This window comes from Cryptomeria japonica, chromosome 5, assembly GCF_030272615.1.
Source record: "Cryptomeria japonica chromosome 5, Sugi_1.0, whole genome shotgun sequence".
Lineage (NCBI taxonomy): Eukaryota > Viridiplantae > Streptophyta > Pinopsida > Cupressales > Cupressaceae > Cryptomeria > Cryptomeria japonica.
In genome coordinates, this window is record NC_081409.1 from 264,491,647 (window position 1) to 264,513,819 (window position 22,173).

Here is a 22,173-nt window from a genome sequence, read left to right on the forward strand (position 1 = left end):
ACAAATGAACCGATGTGACACATGAAAAAATGAAGTGTAGACCTTAGGATGAAATCCTAAACACTGACAAAAATGGTGCCCCATTGTGAAAATAGGTACGGTGACCGCCATTGATCACACGAGAGGACAGACCTGATTGCTTTTAGTTGTGCCATAGATTAAGGACAAGATACCAAAACATGCTAGAGGCACTAGGATTATAGATATCATGTTCATACCTGAGATTAGGGGAAACACAAGACTACTAACCGCCTTGGTAGAGCGGTGGCACTCAGAGACATTGTTATTTAATCTCCCGATAAGTGAGGCGATAGTCACACTAGGAGATGTATTGCACATCCTACAGATTCGGATTCAGGGGGAGAGGTTGTTCTATAGTCCATCAAAAGGAATGGATGCCTTGTGTAGACTATTTGAGTGTGTTGCAGACGATATAGAGGTGTTAGAGTCATAAATTTGCTAGGAGATGATGGTGACATAGTTTGACAGATGATCTGTGGTGATTGGGGTAGTGATAGCGTGTCTATTAGCTCCAGATAGACAAGGGCATGGATCCCTATAGGATGGGGTAGATTTCTCGAGTGGATGTGTACAGAGAGTATGATATACTCATGGGGACCTTGCATGCTTGTCATGTTATACTTCTAGCTCCACCAGATTTCTTACAAGGGCATTCAAACACCTAGTTGTGGGGTGACATTACTATAGGTATGGGCATTTGAGCACATAGCAGTGTTCAGACCAATTGCAGAGAGGTAGGTTATAGAACACAAGCCATACGTATACTACTACAGTGGTGCATTGAGTCAAGCACCATATGGGTACACATTATATTAGCGACACTAGCTGGACAGACTGAGAGAGTTGACATGGAGACCATACAGAGGATGCCCCATATGGCCAGAGGATGATGAGCATCTATCTTACTGCCGACAGGAGAGGTACTTGATAGGATGGTTAGTGAACCATTAGAGAGTTATAGAGATGTATTTTTCGGAGAAGGTGAGATGACAGTTCGACGAGAAGCAAGATGTACTGACGAGTGAATACTTTGCTTGATCATTTAGGGAGACTAAAGGGTGGGGAGAATGATACAATCCCACATTTCTTACAGTGATATCGCACAACTACAACCCAGACAGTGGGTTTGGGGGTCAAATGTGGGCGATGCAGGGACTACTGATATTTATGACAAATGGTTTGCACAACATCGCCCAATACCATTGACAGATCTAGATATCCCTGTTTTGAGGAGATAGGGAGACTTCCCGGGGGAGGAGAAGGATGAGGACTACGATGACAAGGATTTTGAGGCAGAGGAGGAGGAGGATGATGATGAGGAGGGAGAGGAGGAGAAGGAAGATGAGGATGACTGCGAGGAGGATGATGAGGAGGATAGAGAGGAGGAGGAGAGCCCTATACATGTAGATCAGGTGGAGGATGAGCCACTATAGGATATATCCATTAGGGATAACATATCCCAGATGGAGGAGCTTCAGACACATAGGATGACTGTAAGCAGTCAGTAGGATAATATTGCATTGCTGGAGAGGTAGATTGTTGAGTTTTAGTTAGAAAGGGATCAATTAGAAGCTGAGAGGAGATAGTGAATTTGTGACAAAGAGAAGTGGGCAGCTAGGAGGGATGCTTATATAGTAGAGATAGCTAGTCTAATAGCTACTTGAGACACAATGATATCCCAGGCTTAGAGATCAGAGGAGGCTCTGCAGAGATACATCAGTTCGATCAGAGATGCTAGTGTACGAGAAATGGCATAGATGCTAGTTGATTTAGGAGATGAGATAAGACATTGGAGAGTGATATATGAGAACATTGTACCTCCAGATCAGAAGGCACCTTCATATCAGGGATGGTCACGGTCTAGGACAGAGAGCCCATCACGCTCTTGGAGGACACAAAGCAGCATGGGAGTGATTGGGCCAAGGAGGCCTCTAAGCCAGGATTGGGGACAAAAGGAGCTTCATTCTCAAGACAGGATAGAGACAAGGACTGATGAACAACATAGTGACATGGACACACTTGCTCATTATGCTTTAGACATTTTTTTCTCTTATGTAATTATCCTATGGGTCATACTTATCCTCCGACACTTTTGATATATATATATATATATGATAGGCAGTTATGCATTTGCACTTTCTTTCTATATGATTCTATGTATGGATGATTTATGTACATCTCATGTGATGCAATGAATAAAATATGCACTTATTTTTGGATTTTTTCTCTTATACGATATGCCATGAATAATAATGTTAATGCTTAATTTTTTTTATTTTGTAATGCAATAAATGATTATGATATGTAAATGTGTTAACTAATGAATGCAAGATGCAAATGTTTTCTCTGTATCAGAGCACTAAACTGAACTAGCTATGAGGACTAACAGAAGAAATGTTAGTAAGAAGAAATTAGATGAAGAAGAGTTAGTGATAAAGAAAATCTTGCTTGCACAAATGCACAAAAAGTAGGTGAAAACCTTTATTTTGATATTGCAAAATTGATGTAGCGCACCATGGCAATGAAGGCGAGTGTGATAATGCAATCCCTTTATGCAAATCAGACATATCGCAGACAAGGAGTGAGTCAAAACATCCTAAGACATACATGCCCCAGAATGCTACGAAACACTCCGCAAACAGAAGACAAAAAAAAAAGGACCATGAGCCATCCCAACCACTCTAAATCACTTAGTGAAATCATCGAGCAACATAGGAACATGGTCAAAGTGAAAGATAAATCAATAAAAAGATAAGACTCACAAATTCAAACAAGTCAAACAAACACCCTGATCTTTGTTGCCAAAGTGATAGTGTTGTGGTAAAAGGATGATCATGTTGTCTGGTTTCAGGGAATCCAGTACCCCGTATAAGACCCATGATAATGTTGACAAAAGGACCAATAATGTTGATGTTGTTTAGTTGATAGGACAACTAGATCATTTTGAAAGCTTGGTTGATTGACCAATTTGTTGGTATTATGGATGTGTTGCATTAGTTTTGTCATTGATGTCAACACTTATCCTTCTAGAGATATCTGGTTATGTTGAACCAGCACATTATGTTCACCGGCAAGTTCAGTGACATATGCACAATCACCAGTATATTGGTCACCGAGAGGTTATATTGTTCACCGGCACTGAGGATGATGTGTTATCATCTAGAGATCACTTGGTTATGTCGAAGACATGGTTTGGATACTTGGTTTTGGTATTTTAGCTATTCGTCTAATTGGGTTGACATATTTGTTGCTACTGGCAAATTGGTCTATGTTATGGACCGAAATGCATTATCTATTCCAGATCAGCACGACATGTTATGGAGATGACTTATTGATTGGATATTGTTGTAAATTTATTGAGCCGACATGATGCATCGCATCTTGACTTATTTGAAATTGATTTAATTGTAATATTCCCAGTGAGCCAACCTACACATTTGGTCTTAGGTTTTGGTATATATGTAAGATGTCAATTGATGAGATAGAGGAAGTATCAGAGGAGGTAATGTAATGGTATATGGTATTGTATCATGGTATGCATGAATATTGAAGATCATATGAGCAGACCATAGTGAAGGTTCAAGGAAGGTTTGAAGGTGATTATCAATGCTTAACCGGTACTGAATCTAGCATTGGAGATGCTACTTTGAGCGGTACATTATCATTGGATTTAACCATCCAATTGTAGTCAGTGTGACTCCTATTTTGTGATTGAGTAGTGAGCTCTAGGCAGTTACCCTTTCTGCATGTGCAGACCCCATTTGTATACACATACTACCTGTAGTAGTATCATCTGATTGTGGGTAAGGTTTCCCACCGAGGTTTTTCCCCTTATAGGGTTTCCATGTACAAATCTTTGTGTTATGTGTTGTGGATGTTGTTTCTCTTTCTATTTTATACATTAATCTTCATCGGTATTAATATAATCTACTAATCTATCAACTGACATTAAGGCTGGTTTACTGGTATTAAGTATCAAGTTTGATTAAGTTATATTTGGGTTGAAATTCATTGTCAACTGATTCAACGCCCCCCTCCCCCCCCCCTTAGTTGCCTTTGGGTCCTAAAAATTTGTATCAGAGCTAAGTCCTCTTTTTGGAGAAGTCTAACAACTTGAGGAGATTCTATGCCAACAAACTTTTTCAGGAAGGACAGTCTGAAACTTGATGAAACTAACTATGGTATATGGAAGATCAGAATGGAGACTCATCTGAATTGCATTGGAAGAGACATATGGGATGTTACAAAGAATGGCTATGCTGGTCCTGCATCAAATCAACCTAATCCACCAACATTCCGTAAGGATCAAGAGAATGATTGTAAAGCAAGAGAAGCACTTTTGAGCACATTGTCAGATCAGCAAATCACGGGGTTATCATATCGATCTACTGCTAAAGCTATTTGGGATAAATTGGAGACATTGAATGAAGGAGATACCACTGTCAAAATTGCAAAACTGGAATGCTTTTGGGTCAGGTATGAAAATCTAAAAAATAGAAGAACATGAAAGAATTTTTGCTTTTATGGAAAGGGTTAATGAAATTGTTTTGGGAATACAATGTTGTGGAGGATCCTTAAGGGATGATGAAATTGTTTCTAAAGTTTTAAGAGCATTGCCATCGGCATATAAAATGAAAGTAACTGCTATTAATGAGTTGAGCACAATGCCTAATACATTAGTATCTAGAGATACCTTGGTTGGAAAACTTTTAGCATTTGAGCTTGAGGAATTTGGTCCTGTTGGTACAATTAAGACAGATTTAGCCTTCAAAGCATCATCATCTGCATCATCATTATCATCATCTGAGAAGTATGATTGGAAAGCACTTTATGAAAAAGAACTTGAAGATATCATAAAGAAAAATGAAGAACTGGAAGAACTTGAAGCACTATTTGAAAGGAAAATGCCTAAAGGTCCTATTGTAAGTAAGTATGAAGGAAAAGCACAATTTAAATGTTTTAACTATAATAAAGCTGGTCATATGGCATCTAGATGTCCTAATAGAGATGAAAGATTGAGAGAAAAAGCTAAAAGAACATATAAGCCGAACCATGAATATCAGATATACAGATTTAAGAAGAATAGAGATAAATCATGTTACTATGCTGAGGAAGGATTTACTAATGATTCTGATGAGGAACCGACAGACAATGGATGGGATTTTGTTGCAATAAAAGAATATCAATTAGTGCCTATTGTTCCACCAGTAGAACAAGCCCTGGTAGGTAAAATTGAAGAAAAAGATGAATGGATGATAGATTCTAGATGTTCACATCATATGGCTGGTGATAAAAGTAAATTCTTATCTTTTTAGGACTATAGTGGAGGTCTAGTAAGATTTGGGAATGATAAAGCTTGTTTGATCAAAGGAAAGGGGACTATATCTTTTGATGGTAAGCACAATACTGACAATTTTTACTATGTTGAAGGTTTGAAGCATAATCTTTTGAGTGCTGGTCAATTAGTTGAAAAGGGATTTCAGTTACAGTTCAAGAATGGTAAATACAAAATCATGAACAGAACTGGTTTGGAGATTGCAACCAGTAATCAGACTAGAGGTAATATATTTCATTTGAATAACAGTGAAAATACATGCTTGATTCACATATTGATGAAAGTCGGTTATGGCATAAGAGACTTTGTCTTGTGAATTTTGATTGCATTATAAAGACTAGTTCATCTAAGGCCGTAAGGGATTTACCTAAGATTGTGAAACCTCATAACCCGGTATGTAAGGAATGTCAAATGGGAAAGCAAGTTAGAACAACTTTTAAGAGTATTTCTAAGAAATCCAATAATGTTCTTGATTTAATTCATACTGACTTGTGTGGTCCGGCAAGAACAAGAAGTCTATAGGGAGATAGATACTTTATGCTAATTATTGATGATTATTCTAGAATGTGTTGGGTTACTTTTCTTAGGGAGAAATCAGAAGCTTTTGGGAAATTCAAGTTATTCAAGGCAATGGTAGAGAATGAAACTGGTAAGAAAATCAAATGTTTGAGATCAGATCAAGGAGGTCAATTTACATCTAAGGAGTTTAATAAAATTCTGTGAAGTGAATGGAATCAAAAGACAACTATTAGCACCTCAAACACCTTAGCAGAATGGAATTGTCAAAAGGAAGAACAAAATTATTATGGATGTAGCTAGAAGCATGATATTGGAAGCAAATCTACCTCATGTGTATTGGAGAGAAGCAGTGAATACAATGGTTTACACTTTCAACAGAGTTCACATCAAAGGTGAAACCGATAAGACACCTTATAAACTATGGTTTGGTAATACTCCTACTCTTAAATATTTTAGAATATTTGGAAGAAAATGTTATATTAGGAGAGATGAGTATATTGGTAAATTTGATCTTAGAAATGATGAAGGAATATTTCTTGGTTATTCATCTAAGAGCAAGGCATATAGATGTTTTAATAAAAGATTGTAGAAAATCATTGAGAGTGCAAATGTGAAGATAGATGAACAATTTAGAGGAAATTCAAGGTCTATAGATTTTGAACTGGCAGTTGAGATGATCATAAATGAACCTATACAAAGTGCACCAGTACAAAATGTGGATTTAGTCACACTAGCATCATCAAAGAATTCCACAATGACTGAAGAACAACAACAAGTAAACAAACCTAGGTATGTAAGATTGAATCACTCTGAAAGTCAGATAATTGGGAATAAGTATCAAGGTGTAATGACAAGAGGGAGACTGTAAAATGAAGAAGTATGTTTAATTTCTCAAATTGAACCAGCATCTGTTACTGATGCATGTGAAGATAAATTTTTGATAAAAGCTATGGAAGGTGAATTAGAACAAATTGAAAAGAATAATACATGGAAATTGGTTCCCCAGCCTAAAGACAAAAATGTAATTGGAACTAAATTAGTATTTAGAAATAAACTTAATGAAGATGGTAAGGTTATCAGAAATAAAGAAAGATTAGTGTGTAAAGGATATTCACAGAAAGAGGGAATTGATTATAATAAAACCTTTGCACCGGTAGCTAGAATTGAGGCACTCGGATTATTTCTTGCATTTGCAACACATAAGAACTATAAAGTATATCAAATGGATGTAAAATGTGCATTTCTGAATGGTGATCTTGAAGAGGAAGTTTACATTGAACATCATGATGGATTTTCATTGACAAATAATGAAGATATGGTCTGCAGATTAAGGAAAGCTTTGTATGGATTGAAGCAAGCTCCTAGAGCTTGGTATGCTAGATTGGACAAATATCTTTTGAAGCTTGGTTACACTAAAGGTAATGTTGATAGCAACTTATATTTCAAAGTGACTAATGAATACATCTTGGTTATTGAAGTTTTTGTTGATGATATCATCTTTGGAGGAGAAGATGGATTGTGTAAAGACTTTGCTCATAAGATGCAAGAAGAATTTGAAATGTCTATGATTGGGGAGAAAAAATTCTTCTTAGGATTGTAGATTTCACAGACTGATAAGGGTATATTCATATGTCAAACAAAATACTTGAAGGAACTACTAAAGAAATTTGATATGGAAAACTCTAAACTGGTAAGTACTCCTATGACTACAACTGATAAATTGACATTGAAGGATGATTCAGCCGTTGTTAATCCAGCAAGATACATATCTATGATTACAGGTTTACTATATTTGACACAAACAAGACCTGATATAATGAATGCATTATGTATTGTTTCAAGACTTCAGAGTAATCCTAAAGAAAATCATGAATCAACGGTGAAAAGCATTTTCTGTTATCTACAAGGCACAACAAATCTTGTTTTATGGTATCCTAAAGATGAAAATTTTGATTTATGTGCATATACCGATGCAAATTGGGCAGGAGATGTAGATGACAGAAAGAGAACCATTGGCCAAGAATTCTTTCTTGGTAGCAGATTGATTTCATAGTTGAGCAAGAAATAGAGTTGTACATCATTATCAACAGTAGAATCAGAATATGTTGCAGAAGAAACTAATTGTACTCAGGTATTATAGATGAAGAAAATGTTGAAGGACATAAAGGCAAAATGCAAAGAACCTAGAATAATTTATTGTGATAATTCAATAGCAATTGATATATCAAAGAATCCAGTATTTCACTCTAGAACTAAACATGTTTCTATCAAATATAATTTTCTGAAAGAGAATGTTGAAGCAAAGGAAGTGAGATTGGTTTATGTGAATCTTAAAGAGCAGATTGCAGATATCTTTACTAAGTCTTTGCCTAAGGAAACTTTTGAATATCTCAGAGAGCAACTTGGGGTAATACCCTCACCGGTAGAGACTTAGATAGTTGAAGTTAACATCAAATTGGTAGAAATTAACAGAGAAACCTTTTTCCAGCTTTGGTGGAGGAGAGTTACTTCAAAGGGGGAGTAGTTGGCTATAACAATTGGTTATTGTAATTGGATATATGAGTTGGTTGTATGATCTGGTATTTGTATTGCTTTGGCATTTGATGTCAAAGGGGGAGAGATATCTATGGAAAAACTTTGTATTTAGGAAACATTATCCTAGGGTGAGAGATTATTCATTGGGGAGATATATACTCTCTGCATTTGTATTTTGATTTCTGGTATTGATCTATTCGGGAGGTTGTTGGTTTTTGGTTTTTGGCATTCTATTTTTTGCACTTAGATGTTTTTCCATATTGTGTTGCCATCAATGCCAAAGGGGGAGATTGTTCATATTATGGATGTGTTGCACTAGTTTTGTCATTGATGTCAACACTTATCCTTCTGGAGATCTTTTGTTATGTTGGACTGGCACATTATGTTCAATGGCAAGTTCGGTGACTTATGCATAGTCACTAGTATATTGTTCACCGACACTAAGGATGACGTGTTATCATCTAGAGATCACTTGGTTATGTCAAAGACAAGGTTTGGATACTTTATTTTGGTATTTTGGTTATTGGTCTAATTAGGCTGACATATTTGTTGTTACCGGCAAATTGGTTTAGGTTATGGACCGACATGCATTATCTATTCCAGATCAACACGACATGTTATGGAGATGACTTATTGATTGGATATTGTTGTAAATGTATTGAGCCAACATGATGCATCACATCTTGACTTATTTGTAATTGATTTATTTGTAATATTCCTAGTGAGCTGACCTACACATTTGGTCTTAGGTTTTGGTATATATGTAAGATCTCAATTGATGAGATAGAGGAAGTAGTAGAGGAGGTATTGCAACAATATATGGTATTGTATCATGGTATGTGGGAATATTGAAGATCGTATGAGCAAAGCATATTGAAGGTTTGAAGGTGATTATTAGAGGTTAATCGGTACTGAATCCAACATTGGAGATGCTACTTTGAGCAGTACATTATCATTGGATTTAGCCATCCAAATGTAGTTAGTGTGACTCCTATTGTGTGATTGAGCAGTGAGCTCTAGGCAGTTGGCCTTTCTGCATATGCATACCCCATTTGTTTACACATACTATCTATAGTAGTATCATCTGATTGTGGGTAAGGTTTCCGACCGTGGTTTATCCCCTTACAGGGTTTCCACATACAAATCTATGTGTTATGTGTTGTGGATGTTGTTTCTCTTTCTGTTTTATGCATTAAGCTTCACCAATACTAATATTATCTGCTAATCTGTCAACTAGCATTAAGTTTGGTTTTCCAGTATTAAGTATCAATTTTAATTAAGTTATATTTGGGTTGAAATTCATTGTCAACTAATCCCCCCCCCCCCTCAGTTGCCTTCGGGTCCTAACACAATTCATATGTTAATGCATGATTTGTTTAAGTACAATGTTATAACGTGTTTCTATTTGACATCTTCTCAAATGTCTGTCTGTGTACAAGAGGGATAGTTTATTGGCAAAATGAAATGCAAAGGATTTTTTATGTTTTCCAATTTTTAGGGTTTTTTGAACTTTTTAATTTTTTTGTATTTTTTTTCTGGGCATTTTACAATTTTTATTATTATTTCAAGACATTTTTCAATTTTTAAGGATTTTTTCAGGACATTATTTGACTTTTAGGGTTTTTTGTAGGTCATTATTTGATTTTTATGGTTTTTTATGATTTTGCTCCTAGTGTCTAGCTAAAATGGATAAACAGGCTTGCAAAAATGTTGGTGGATAGAAGAAAGACAAAGGCCATTTAGTATGGAAAAGGTGGAGAGAATTCACTTCCCAAGGGCTACCATGTGATGGGATAAGGGATTGGATATGGAAATGTAAAGAAATGACATCAACTGAAGGGCATGTGAAGAGGCTTTTGAAACCCTATTTGCACTTTTATGTGCTTATGTGAGATCAAGATCAAGGGACAGAAAAGAGTGTATGGATGGTGACAGGATATGGACATGATAAGAAAGATAAAAAATGGATAAGGAACATGAATACGATAAGGATGTGATAGGTTAAGGGATAATGACGAATGATTGCAATAAGCCAATTTAATATGGATGTAATATTGTAATAAGCCAATGAATATAGACCAAAAGTTGTGATAGATTGAAAGTTATGAATAGGAAGCATGATGCTCAAGAAAATCCTCAGCCTTGTCAAGATCAAAGGTGGAAAATGGGATATGGACATGAGGGACGATAGGATAATGGAGGGTGATAGGATAATGAAGGACATGACAAGGGTATGATAGGATAGGAGAGGAGGGACAAAACATACCCCCAAGTATAGTATGCAAGATGCTCACAGATTACACATGACGCCTGTTTGTCAGGTTTTGTTCATGGTACTTGCCCAAGGCACCTATTTTTTAGGTTTTCACTAGAGGACGAATTATTTTTCTTCTTTTTTTTCCTCTTTGTTTTTGCTTTTTTTTTTGTATTTGTTTCTTTTTCAACTTTTTTGATTTATTTCTTTTTTTTTTACTTTTTCATTTTTTTGTATTTTTTGGACTTCTTTGAATTTTTGGAAGAAAATAGACACATGATAGAATATAGAAGAAAGAATCAAGCATCTCATTATTTGTATGGTAGCCTTGAAAAATGGACCATGGCTTTTAAAAGTATTTCTCAAAAGACTTTGGTAGGATAATGACATGGAAATCAGATGGAACTAAGGATTTAGGCCAAGGATTGGATCAGAGGGACGAAAGGATGAAAAATATGCATTGGATAATGGATAGGATATTGGAATAATTAGGATTGATTATATGGAAATGTGGGCAAGATCAACATTGGCACACACCTTGAGGGGTAGTGGACTCATGGAGGAAAAATGGATTTGGGATATCAGGATTTTGATGGAAGAATAGCCAGGGATTTTGGGCCATAAGGACCCATAATGGATGAAGGAGGTGATGGAGGAATAGGTTTTGAAGGTTTGGATGGAGGAATAGAAATTGTGAATGCTAATTTTAGTGTTTCTTTTTGTGCTTCTAGGAGCTACTCGGGAACCCACATGGTTTTTTATTTTTCATGTTTTTGTGGTTCCTTAGAACGCATTGCTTCTACAAAGGATTTAGGAACCCATATAGATTTTTATTTTTCTTTTATTTTCTTAGTAGGCCATTGTTGCCTTTTGAAAATTTATTTCCCTTTTTCTTTTTGGATCATATTTTTCTTTGGCTGATTATATTGGACATGTCGATCCTTAAATATATGTGGATTTTTTGATTTATAACTTTGGTGCCTGGCATCCAAATTGCTTGGAAAGGGAAAGGAATGTGTGTGTGGATAGGAATGATATGAAGGTCTTTTAGGTGGATGGAAGGTGCTCAAAGATGTTTTCCTTTATTGACCTTGAATAGGGGATAGGGATATAAGGACCTAAAATGGATGGAAGTGATAAAGGAGAAGGCATATGTTTGGATTTTGAATTTGTAGGGATACCAACTTGAGGAATGTTACTGAGGATGTGACCATTAATATTTTCTATAACACGAAGGGGTTATTTCTTGTGAAGGTCTACTCATTTTCCTTTATGAATATTTTGACCCATGGGATACTCTTTACTTGGGGAAAAAGACACAAGTCTTTTATGAGGTGGATGTGATATCATGGGAACAATGGGATCATGAAGTAGATCAAACTTGACCAAAGTGGAGGAACCCATTTTACATGTAGGGTTTTCATGAACATCTTGTGCCAACATATTAGAATCATTAGGGCAATCAGGATCATGAGGGGAATTATGATCAATGACAGGGGGACTAGGATCATGTGGTGGACATGGACCAATGATAGGCTCTTCATAAAATGGAGTGGGATGAATAATGGGATCATCAAAGGAAATGAGGTCTCGGGTTGTATATTGAGGGTGAGGACATGAAGATGGAGGAACAAAGGAATCTTGTAGAGGATCTAAAGGGACAATAGAGTCTTATGGAGGATCTGAAGATGAAAGGATACTTTGATCCCGACAAGGAGGAAAATCGTTGGATTCCTCTTTAAAAGTTCTCTGCTCTTGACTTTCAATGGGATCATTGGAAATAATGGAAGGGATATATTGACCTTGCTCAGGAAGTGGAAGATCAAAGGGACTTGAAAAGGCATTGGGATCTTGAATAGGAATGGGGGGATCAATATGAGTATTTGGGGAGATGGGATCCTGGTCAATAATTAGAGGAAATGGTAGGGTTTCAAGATCTTGATCTTGATTTTTTTTAGGACTCATTTGTTTGTGCTTTGAATCATCCTCTTGACATGGGGTTTGAATTTGGATATGTGCAGGGGACTCTGAAAAGGAATCAATTCTTTGACATGAGGGAGTTGGACTTTGAATAGGATCCTCTACAATAGCCATGATGGGAAATGAAGCACATGGTAGCATTGGGTCTATCTTTTCTGAAGTCTGGCATGGACGTGCATCGTTAATTAGATTCGCTTGGCAATCAATTATGGACAACCCTTGGGGAATTTCATCCTTGGGTGGATCATTTGATGAGGGTGATATGGAAGGCTCTTACACAAATTCAAAAGATGTAGGAATAGATGTCACTGGAAAGTCAATTTGTTTATGAAGGGATGAGTTGTTGCTAGAAATATGTGTATGATTTTGATCTTTCTCATAAGAATCACTTAGGACTCTCTTTAAGAGTTGAGTAATAAAGCCACCTTTCTTTGGAGACACATTTGAATACTTGCGAGGTTTTGACAGGATTGGGTTTTGATTTTGGATTTGTTTTGGGACTTTGTTGAATTGGTCTGACATGTTTGATACTTGGCCCGGTGTGAGTTGAAACTTTGGTTTTGGAATGTTTGGTTGAAATTGTTGATATTTATTTGTTGACTGAGTTGGATATTGATACTTGATAGTTGGTTGAACCAATTATTTACATTGTATGTTTGGTTGGACATATTGTTGAAATTTCACCATTGGTTGTGTTGTTTGGATTTGTTGGACCATGTGTAAGTTAGACTGGTAGGAAGGATAGATTACTTTTGAAGGTTGGTATTACTCAAATTCCAATTCCGGTTCTGATTCCGAGTCCGAGTCTGGTTCTCTTATGATTGGTGGTATTTTGATTCTCTCTCTTCATTTTCTCTAACTAAACTGCATGTGGGCTAGGATCATCCATGTTCGAACTAAGATTTTGATGTTTTGGATGCAAACTTGAGGTTTGGTTTTGAATGGTTGTTTGATTTGAGGGTGATCTTGGTTTAACACTACCAAGTTCTAGTTGCATTTGTATAAATATTTGTTTAAAATTTGGTGGTGGTCTCAATTGAATGATTCCATACTCTGGTAGCATGTTTGTATGTGGGCCAACATTTGGATTGAAGTTTAGTTGTATGATATTGTCTCATTGTTGTGTTGGATATAATTGTGATTGTCTCAACTGGTTATCATCCATTGGAAAAGACATGGCTTGATGTGTTGATTCTTGTGATTTCTTGGACTTGGACCTTTTTTCAACATGCATGTCACTTTGGAATGCAATATTTTTGGGATTTTGATCTTTAAGCATGATGTATGCAACTAACGCAACTTAAGGAAAATGACAATGCAACTTATTTTTTTGACTTTTTGGATTTTGGGAATGCAATGAAACTAAGTGCAACTGAAATGATTGGCAATGCAACTTACATTTTTGGACTTATGAATTTTATGAAAATGACAATGGCATGCAATTAAATGCGACTTTGGGACATGAAAACGCAACTTAAGGTAAGAATGCAACCTATGTGTTTTGTTGTTTTTTGAAATTTTGGCAAACTTTTGAAATGCAAACCTAAAGACTCAACCTTGGGAAATTGAAATGTAGTCAAGACCTCAGTTGACAAAAGACAAAAGGACTAAATGATAATAGGAAAAATTGACAATGTCTCACCTATACGCTTGGATACTAAGCTAGGTTTGACAAAAGGATATTTGAAAAGAGGACAAATTCTGGACAAGGTCAAGACTCCCTAACAACTGTTAATGCATTAGTAGCTTCTTCAAGATAAGGTTTTCCTAACTTATTAATCTCCTATATTTTGTTTTTGGTTTACTCATCTATGCCATTAGATTATCTGAACTGAATATGTTTATCAGACTGTAACTTTGATCTTGATTATGATATTGATATTGGATAAAGATGGGTTAGATCGATGACCTTCTTAACATCATTAAGTGTCGATCTAGATGCTATCAGGCTAGTAACCCGATAGCATATTAATGTCGATTCATTTATGAATCAGCATTAATATACTATCGGGGTATTAACCCGATAGCATATAATTCTATTAGTTATTGTTATTGTTTACTTTAACACCGATTCATTATCGGGTGTGCTTATATCATAATCTACTTTAATACTGATTCATTATCGGGTTCGTTTATATCATACTCTGCTTTGACACCGATTCATTATTGGGTATGTTTATATCGAACTATTAATATATACAAATGGCACCGAGTTTTTATCATAAACACCAAAGTGAATCAGTAGACAGTCACGACCAAGTGACATCTTGGTCGGACATGTCTAAAAGACATGTCCGATCAAGGTGGCACTTGATCATGACTACCTTGCTATATATACATCATTCAAAAGAAAAGGAAGAATATTGAAATCGATACATGTTCATCCTTCAGACCTATAGAAAATAAATACAATAATATTATTGTCATAGAAATAATATCAAAATTGAAAATACACAATCTAGCATATAACTTGTTCATTGAATTGGAAATTGCAATAACATTTACAACAACAACTTAAGGTTTAATCTAGAGATTTGAATTTTCAAGTTTGGGAAAACCTAATTTTGGGACTATTATACAAAAGCACAATGACTATTGACAAGGACGTAGGGTAAAGACCTAAAATATGATATTAATATGACCTAAGAAGATGAAATGAAATGATATGAGCTTTAGGTATGAATAAAAATATTGACAAAACTTGGAATATGTTATGGCCTAAAGTTTTGGACTATGAAACGGCATGATCTAATGCAGGAAAGGAGTATGCAAGGAAAATCATATGACGTAAGTGAAGAACTAATTTTGGGATGACAATGATAATGCAAGATTGCAACCTAGCTTGGGTATGAAAATGAAATGAAGACCTAGGGAAATGATTTTTAAACCTAAGTGCAAAATAAGGACACCTACAATGAAATGGACTAAAATGAAGGAAGATGACAATATATCCTAAGACCTAAGTTGGACTATACAAAACCTAGCCCTAAGTGGCATGAATGTTGAAACAAGGTTTTCCAATGTTTTGAAAAGCCATGTTTATACAATCTTTATAATTTGTTGGATAAATACTTTGAAGTCCTTTGACCCAAGTTTGACTTTTTTTGAAGTTTGTTTGGATTCTTGTTTATTTATAATGATCACTTTTGAGAGTTTGTTTTCAATTCAACCTTTAACAAGGATAGAAGATTTGAGATGTTTGTTTGACTTGGACCCAAGACAATCATGCATCTTAAACAACAAATACTATGGTTGGCCAGGACAATAGTCATTGGATCTCACTTGGTTTGCCAGCTATTCCTACTCAAAGTGGATACTTATATTCTTGAATCCATTGGCTCCCGTCCATGGTAGTCACTTCTCTGAGCTAGCCAAGCATCAATTCCCATGAAAAATCCCAATGGTGAAATTTGTATCTCTACTAAGAGCCGTAAAATGTGAGACAAGATCAGAGGTCTGACCTCTTGTACCAATGACTAGAATGTTTTTGGTCTCTAAGCACAAAGGGTTTTAGTCAGGGCATCCATTCAGATGGGCATAGACCCGATGAATTTAATCATCGCTATGCCATTCCAGCACCCGTTGCTTACAACTTTCATTGCAAACAAAATTATTTAGAGTGGTTTTGAAGAACTTGGCCTTAGCCTATCACCACGTTGGGTCGTTCCCTCTCACCAATGCCTATACAAAATGTTAGGAAAATCGAGAGGAAGGTCCACTTCTAAAGGTAAAAACACACACAGGAAATAAAATAAGACATGGAAAATATGGTGTTCATTAACTCTTATAAATGAAGTGTGCAACTATAAAAATTGCAGACACTTAGTTTTGATGAAATTCTTTGGCCACGTCCTGCAACAAACACGTTAGTAGTTTGTGAATAAGTCTTCATCAAAAGTTTTGCCAAGGTGCTACACTGATCATCAATAACACAAAAAGTCAAAATGCATGAAACAAAAAGAAATCATCATATTCTGCAAGTAAAATTGACCAGTTATACCTTAGGTTTTGCCCTTGCATAGGCATAGTTTTAGGGTACACAAGCGTAGAATCGCCTTGCACAGGCACAAAAGTACCTTGCACAAGTACAAAATTAGGGCAGACAAGCACAAAATCAGGGCACATAGGCACGAAATTTTAGTGCACTTGCAAAAAAAAAAAAATTTCTCAGACAGAGGGTAAATTTTGCAAAATTAAAGCTATATAATGCATGAAAACCCCATTTTTGTATTGAAAATTCACCCGATTGGACTCTAAAACCCACTAAGATGAAAGAATTTTGTACAAATATCAAAGAGCCATGATGGATCTATGCCCAAAATAGATAATGCACAACCCAAGCCCTAAATTGCACAAGCTTATAATTCTCAAAACTGAAATGTGGGACTTATGACCTCAAAAACCCTAATGACTAAAATGCGAGTATTTTTTGTTTATTAATAATGCTAATAAGGCTATGTGAGTTCATTTTATCTATAATTAGACTAATTGCACCTAATTTTCAACAAAATTAAAAGATTTGTGTTCATTTTAGTGCCTAAATTGAAAAGTGTGGAGTTCTTTTTTAACCCAAGTGCATGAAAGAATCAAATTATGTGAGGGTCGTTGTTCATTAACCAACATACTTAACACTATGTGAGTTCATTTTAAGCCATAATCTATCAAAATTGAAGCCTAATTTGATATTACAATCCTTCAATAGTGTCAATACAATCAAATTTTTAAGTCATATAACCGAAATCCCTATTTTTTGTACAGGTGCATAAAGGTCCTGCACAGGCACATAAAGTTTCACACAAGTGCAAAAATTTGTACACAAGCACACAAGTAGCACTACACAGATGCGAAAATTTTGCATAGGCACAAGAGTGTTGAAACTCCCTATAAATGCTTCTTTTCTGCAAATTGGACCTACAAAATACCTCTAAAGCACTCAAAAGACAAAAAATAGGTCAGTTCACGTCGGGTTCACAAAGAAATGTACATAGGAATCATGGCAAACATCAAAGCCATCAATTAGGTCATGACAAAAAAGCAATTGATGTAAGAAAGAATCAATGATGATTAAATGATGAGGACTGCTAATTGATAAAATGTCGATGTTGATTGACAAAGATTGATGACCAATTGATTGATAATTGATGAAAGGACAAAATTGATAGTTGACAAAAGACAAAAGATCAATGGCTAATCGATCCAAAATTGATAAATATTTGATGATTGAAAGAGACTGATGACAAATCGATCAAAGATTGATAAAAGGTTGAGTTGATGAAAGGTCGAATGAGAAAAAACTAATGACAAATCGGTCGTAAATTGACAAAGAATTGACAAATTGATGACATAGGATGATCCAGAATGACAATGGTTGATCAAAGATTGTTTGAAATTGACAAAGACTGAGGACAAAACCCTGATTTGATAATCGAGAAGGGTTGATGATGCCAAATTGACAAGATCAGATTGACAATGATAAAGATTGAGGACAAAACCCTAATTCGACATTGACTAGGATTGACGATATCCAATTGACAAGACAAAATGATTGATACCAAGCAAAGATTGAAAGTCATGATAATACTGACTAGACCTAATTGAAAATGCAAGAAATGCAATTGAAAGAGGAAGAAAGCGCAAAAGAATGACAAGATGCTGACAAATAATAATGATCAAGTGCACGACATAGAAGAAATGTTAATTGATGCGAAAACCCTAAAATAAGATCACGCGGACATGTTAGAGTATGGCATGGTAGGAATTGACTATTTTTAGACACCTACACACACACAAATATATATATATACATTGGAGATATGATGGTCAAAAAGTGCACTTTGGAGATGATTCTCATGTTAAAAAAGCTAGGTATTTTATAGTCTTGATTTGGATCCCTAATGAATGAGTGAAGAAGATCAATGGTGTAGTACATATTCTTACTTTGGGATGGAATAATTTTCTTATAAGTAAATTAAATGATAGTGGGAAAGTTGTTTTTCAAGTGGAGGGCTTAAGATTGTTAGAGGAGTTATGGTTCTTTCTAAGGGTGTTTCAATTCACATTCTATTGTAGTTACATGTGTTCATGGTTCAATATAATATCTACAATTATTTTGGTAGAAATTCTACTCAATCTTCAAATTCATCATTTGAATTAGCAACAAAATGGTGCGTTGTGTCTGCTCTATGGTCATTCTTTATGGGTACCTAAAGGTACTAATGCTTTGGGGTCTAAGCTACTAATAGAGAAAATAATGTTGTGATACCAAAGGATGGGTCACATAGGCGAGAAGGGTTTCAGGACCCTAAAAATTAAAAATATTATAATCTTAAATTTGATTTTTATGAACAATACATGTTTGAAAAAGGAAACTACATTTAATTTTATTGTAATTCCCATAAACCTTCTATGGTGTTAGATTTAGTCCAATAGATGTGTTTGACTTTATTAATGTACCTTAAATTTCTTAATCTAAATGTTATATTTCTTTCATTAATGATTATAGGAGAAGGACATGGATAGATTTCATTAGAAACTAAAAAGTCCTTAGTTATTTTAAAGATCTTAAAGCACTTGTAGGTGGTTGGACTAGTAGAAAGATTAATATTTTGAGGGCTGATAATTGTTCTAAGTTATATTTGGTATATTTTTATAGATTCTTTAAGAATCATAGGATACAAAGACTAAGAAAACTCCATCCATCCCTCAAAAGAATGGAGTTAATGAAAAAAAAATATGATGTTTAATGAGAGGGCTAGGTGTATGCTGAGTGTGGATGGATTAGATAGATTTTTTTAGGTATAATTGGTTCTCATAGCTTATTACCTATTTAGTATATCTCATACACCCTCTCTTGCTAATAAGGCACTTATGAAGTTATGCTTGGGACAAACATTCTCATTAAGACATATTTGATTCCTTTGTAGTGTGACATATAAAAATGTTTCTATAGAGAAGTTGTCATAGTTGGAGAACAATTCTATAAAATGTGCCTTCATTAGCTATTGTGGTGTGAAAGGTTACAATATTTGGGACCTTTTTAATAAGAAATTTTTGTATAGAATAAGTTTTATCTTTACAAAAGCTAAGTCTTCCTCCACAGTTCTTTTTTTTTTCTTTTTGAAAAAGAGGGGGTAAAATTTTATTGATAAAGAAAAGGAATTACATAACCAAGAGGCACCCACTAGAGTAAACCCCAAACAAACCCACAACTCTCACAACCACAAGAAGACAACTGGAGAGAAGCACTCAGCATCCCACTTGACAACTGGAATACAACTGAGAGGTGGGGGGGGGGTGAATTAGTTGTCACTAGATTTCTGGAACCTTAAGCAATTTAAACTTTAATGCCAGAACCCAAAAGATCAATACCATAATGCATAAATGAAATATCATAATAGCCAATAAACCAATTAAGAATAAGAAATAATCAAAGAATAAATACCATCCATATGACACCAAGATTTATACGTAGAAAACCCGATAAAGGGAAAGACCATGGTGGGAAGCCTACGCAGAGTCAAATAATACTTCTGCAGTAAGTATGTGAATTAAAATTGAGGTGTCTACACTTGCAAGAAGGCCAACCTAGAACTTACTTCTCATCACAAAAGAAGTCTCACTGACTACATAGAAATCCATACTACAATCCGGAGAAATGACTAAACTACAAAGATAGCATCGCCTATGCCTGAATACAATTTTGGTTAAGCTCAATACCAGAGGACTAAATCCTCTTACATAAACCCAACTTGATCACCAATGATCGACCAAATCCTCTTCCTAGATTATTATTACATTATTTGCTCCTTATATATCCATATCCCATACCATGAAGATCTACAATGAGATCCCACATCATATATATACAAACCCTCAACCATAAACAATCAGGTCAGCCACCAAACAATAAAACAATTACAAAACATATCGGTCTAAGACCAAACAAATAATATTCAACCCATAAGACATCTCGAAAACACATTGAGAGGTCCAATCCACACATTACATTAATCTGGTCCATAACTTAGATATACTGAGACCCAATATAGGTCAATACATGTCAAAGAAATGATCCCAATCAACTAAGTCTCAAACATGATCACCATCAACATCCTGAATCTCCACCAGAAGCTACACCAATATCGCTTATGTATATCATCAAAGATCTTCATCAAAGCTCTATTGGCGAAACCTTAGCTGGAACCACAAACCAAGCTTGCCAATAAACAGGATACCATCTGATCACTAGAACAAAACCAATGAATTAAACATGAATCAAAGTAGCATGGATAAGCCAATTTCATAACCCAAACATATCGAAGCATACCAGATCATGATGATCCAATCCAATCCAGAAACCAAACATCCTATCGAGACCAAAAGGGTGTCGATAAAGAATCCCAAACAGCTAGTGTTGACATCAATGACAAAAAATCAATGCAACACATAATCAATTCCTCCAAATGGCCAACAATCTCCCTCTTTGGCATTGATGGTAACACTAGATGGGAAAAGCATCCAATTGCCAAGAATGCCAAATAAGTCTCCCCCAATGGAAGATAACCAACAATCTCCCACGGAAAGATATAGCAATGAAGTTTTGAAATAAAGACCAAACTCCCTCTGTGAATGATATCTCTGTAAAGCTCTATTTTTCACATATATCTCTCTCGCTTTGACATCAATGCTAGAAATCTAACAAAAATATCAAAGTAAAAACAAAAACCACTAAAACACAAGGCTAACTACTCCCTCTGAGTACTAGCATCCCCACATCAATATCAGAATGAATAATATCTCAGATAATACACACCGGAGTGATGTCAAATAACATCAATCAGTTCTCTGTCGGAGGGGTAGAAACCCTACTCTATCTCTTAGGTACTCCAATGATTCTTCAAGCAAAGGTTTAGTGATAATATCTACAATCTATTCTTTAGTGTTCACATAAACCAGTCTAACTTCATTCTCTTCCACCTTCTCCTTCAAAAATTATACTTGACAGAGATGTGTTTTGTCTTAGAATGAAATACCAGACTCTTTGATATGTCAATAGCAACAAAGTTATCATAGTGAATAACTACTGGTCTAGTGCAATGCACTTTACTATCCTTCAACATTTGCTTCATCCATAGAACTTGTGTACAGTTAGTAGCAGCAACAACATACTCAGCTTCAGCAGTAGGTAAAGAATAACATGATTGTTTCTTGTTGATCGATGAAAACAACTTCTTTCCAAGAAATAAAGCTCCACCGGAAATACTTTTCTGGTCATCAACATCACCAGCCCAATCTGCATTTGTATATGCACATGAAGTAAAGTCATCATACTTAGGGTACCACAAACCATATTCAGATGTACCTTGCAAGTATCTAAAAATTACTTTCACCGCACTCATGATTTTCTCTAGGATCACTCTGAAATCTAGATGCAATACAAATAGCATTCATTATTTCAGGCCTAGTCTAAGTCAAATATAGCAGACCTCCAATCATAGACTTGTATCTTGTATGATTTAACGGTGAAAAA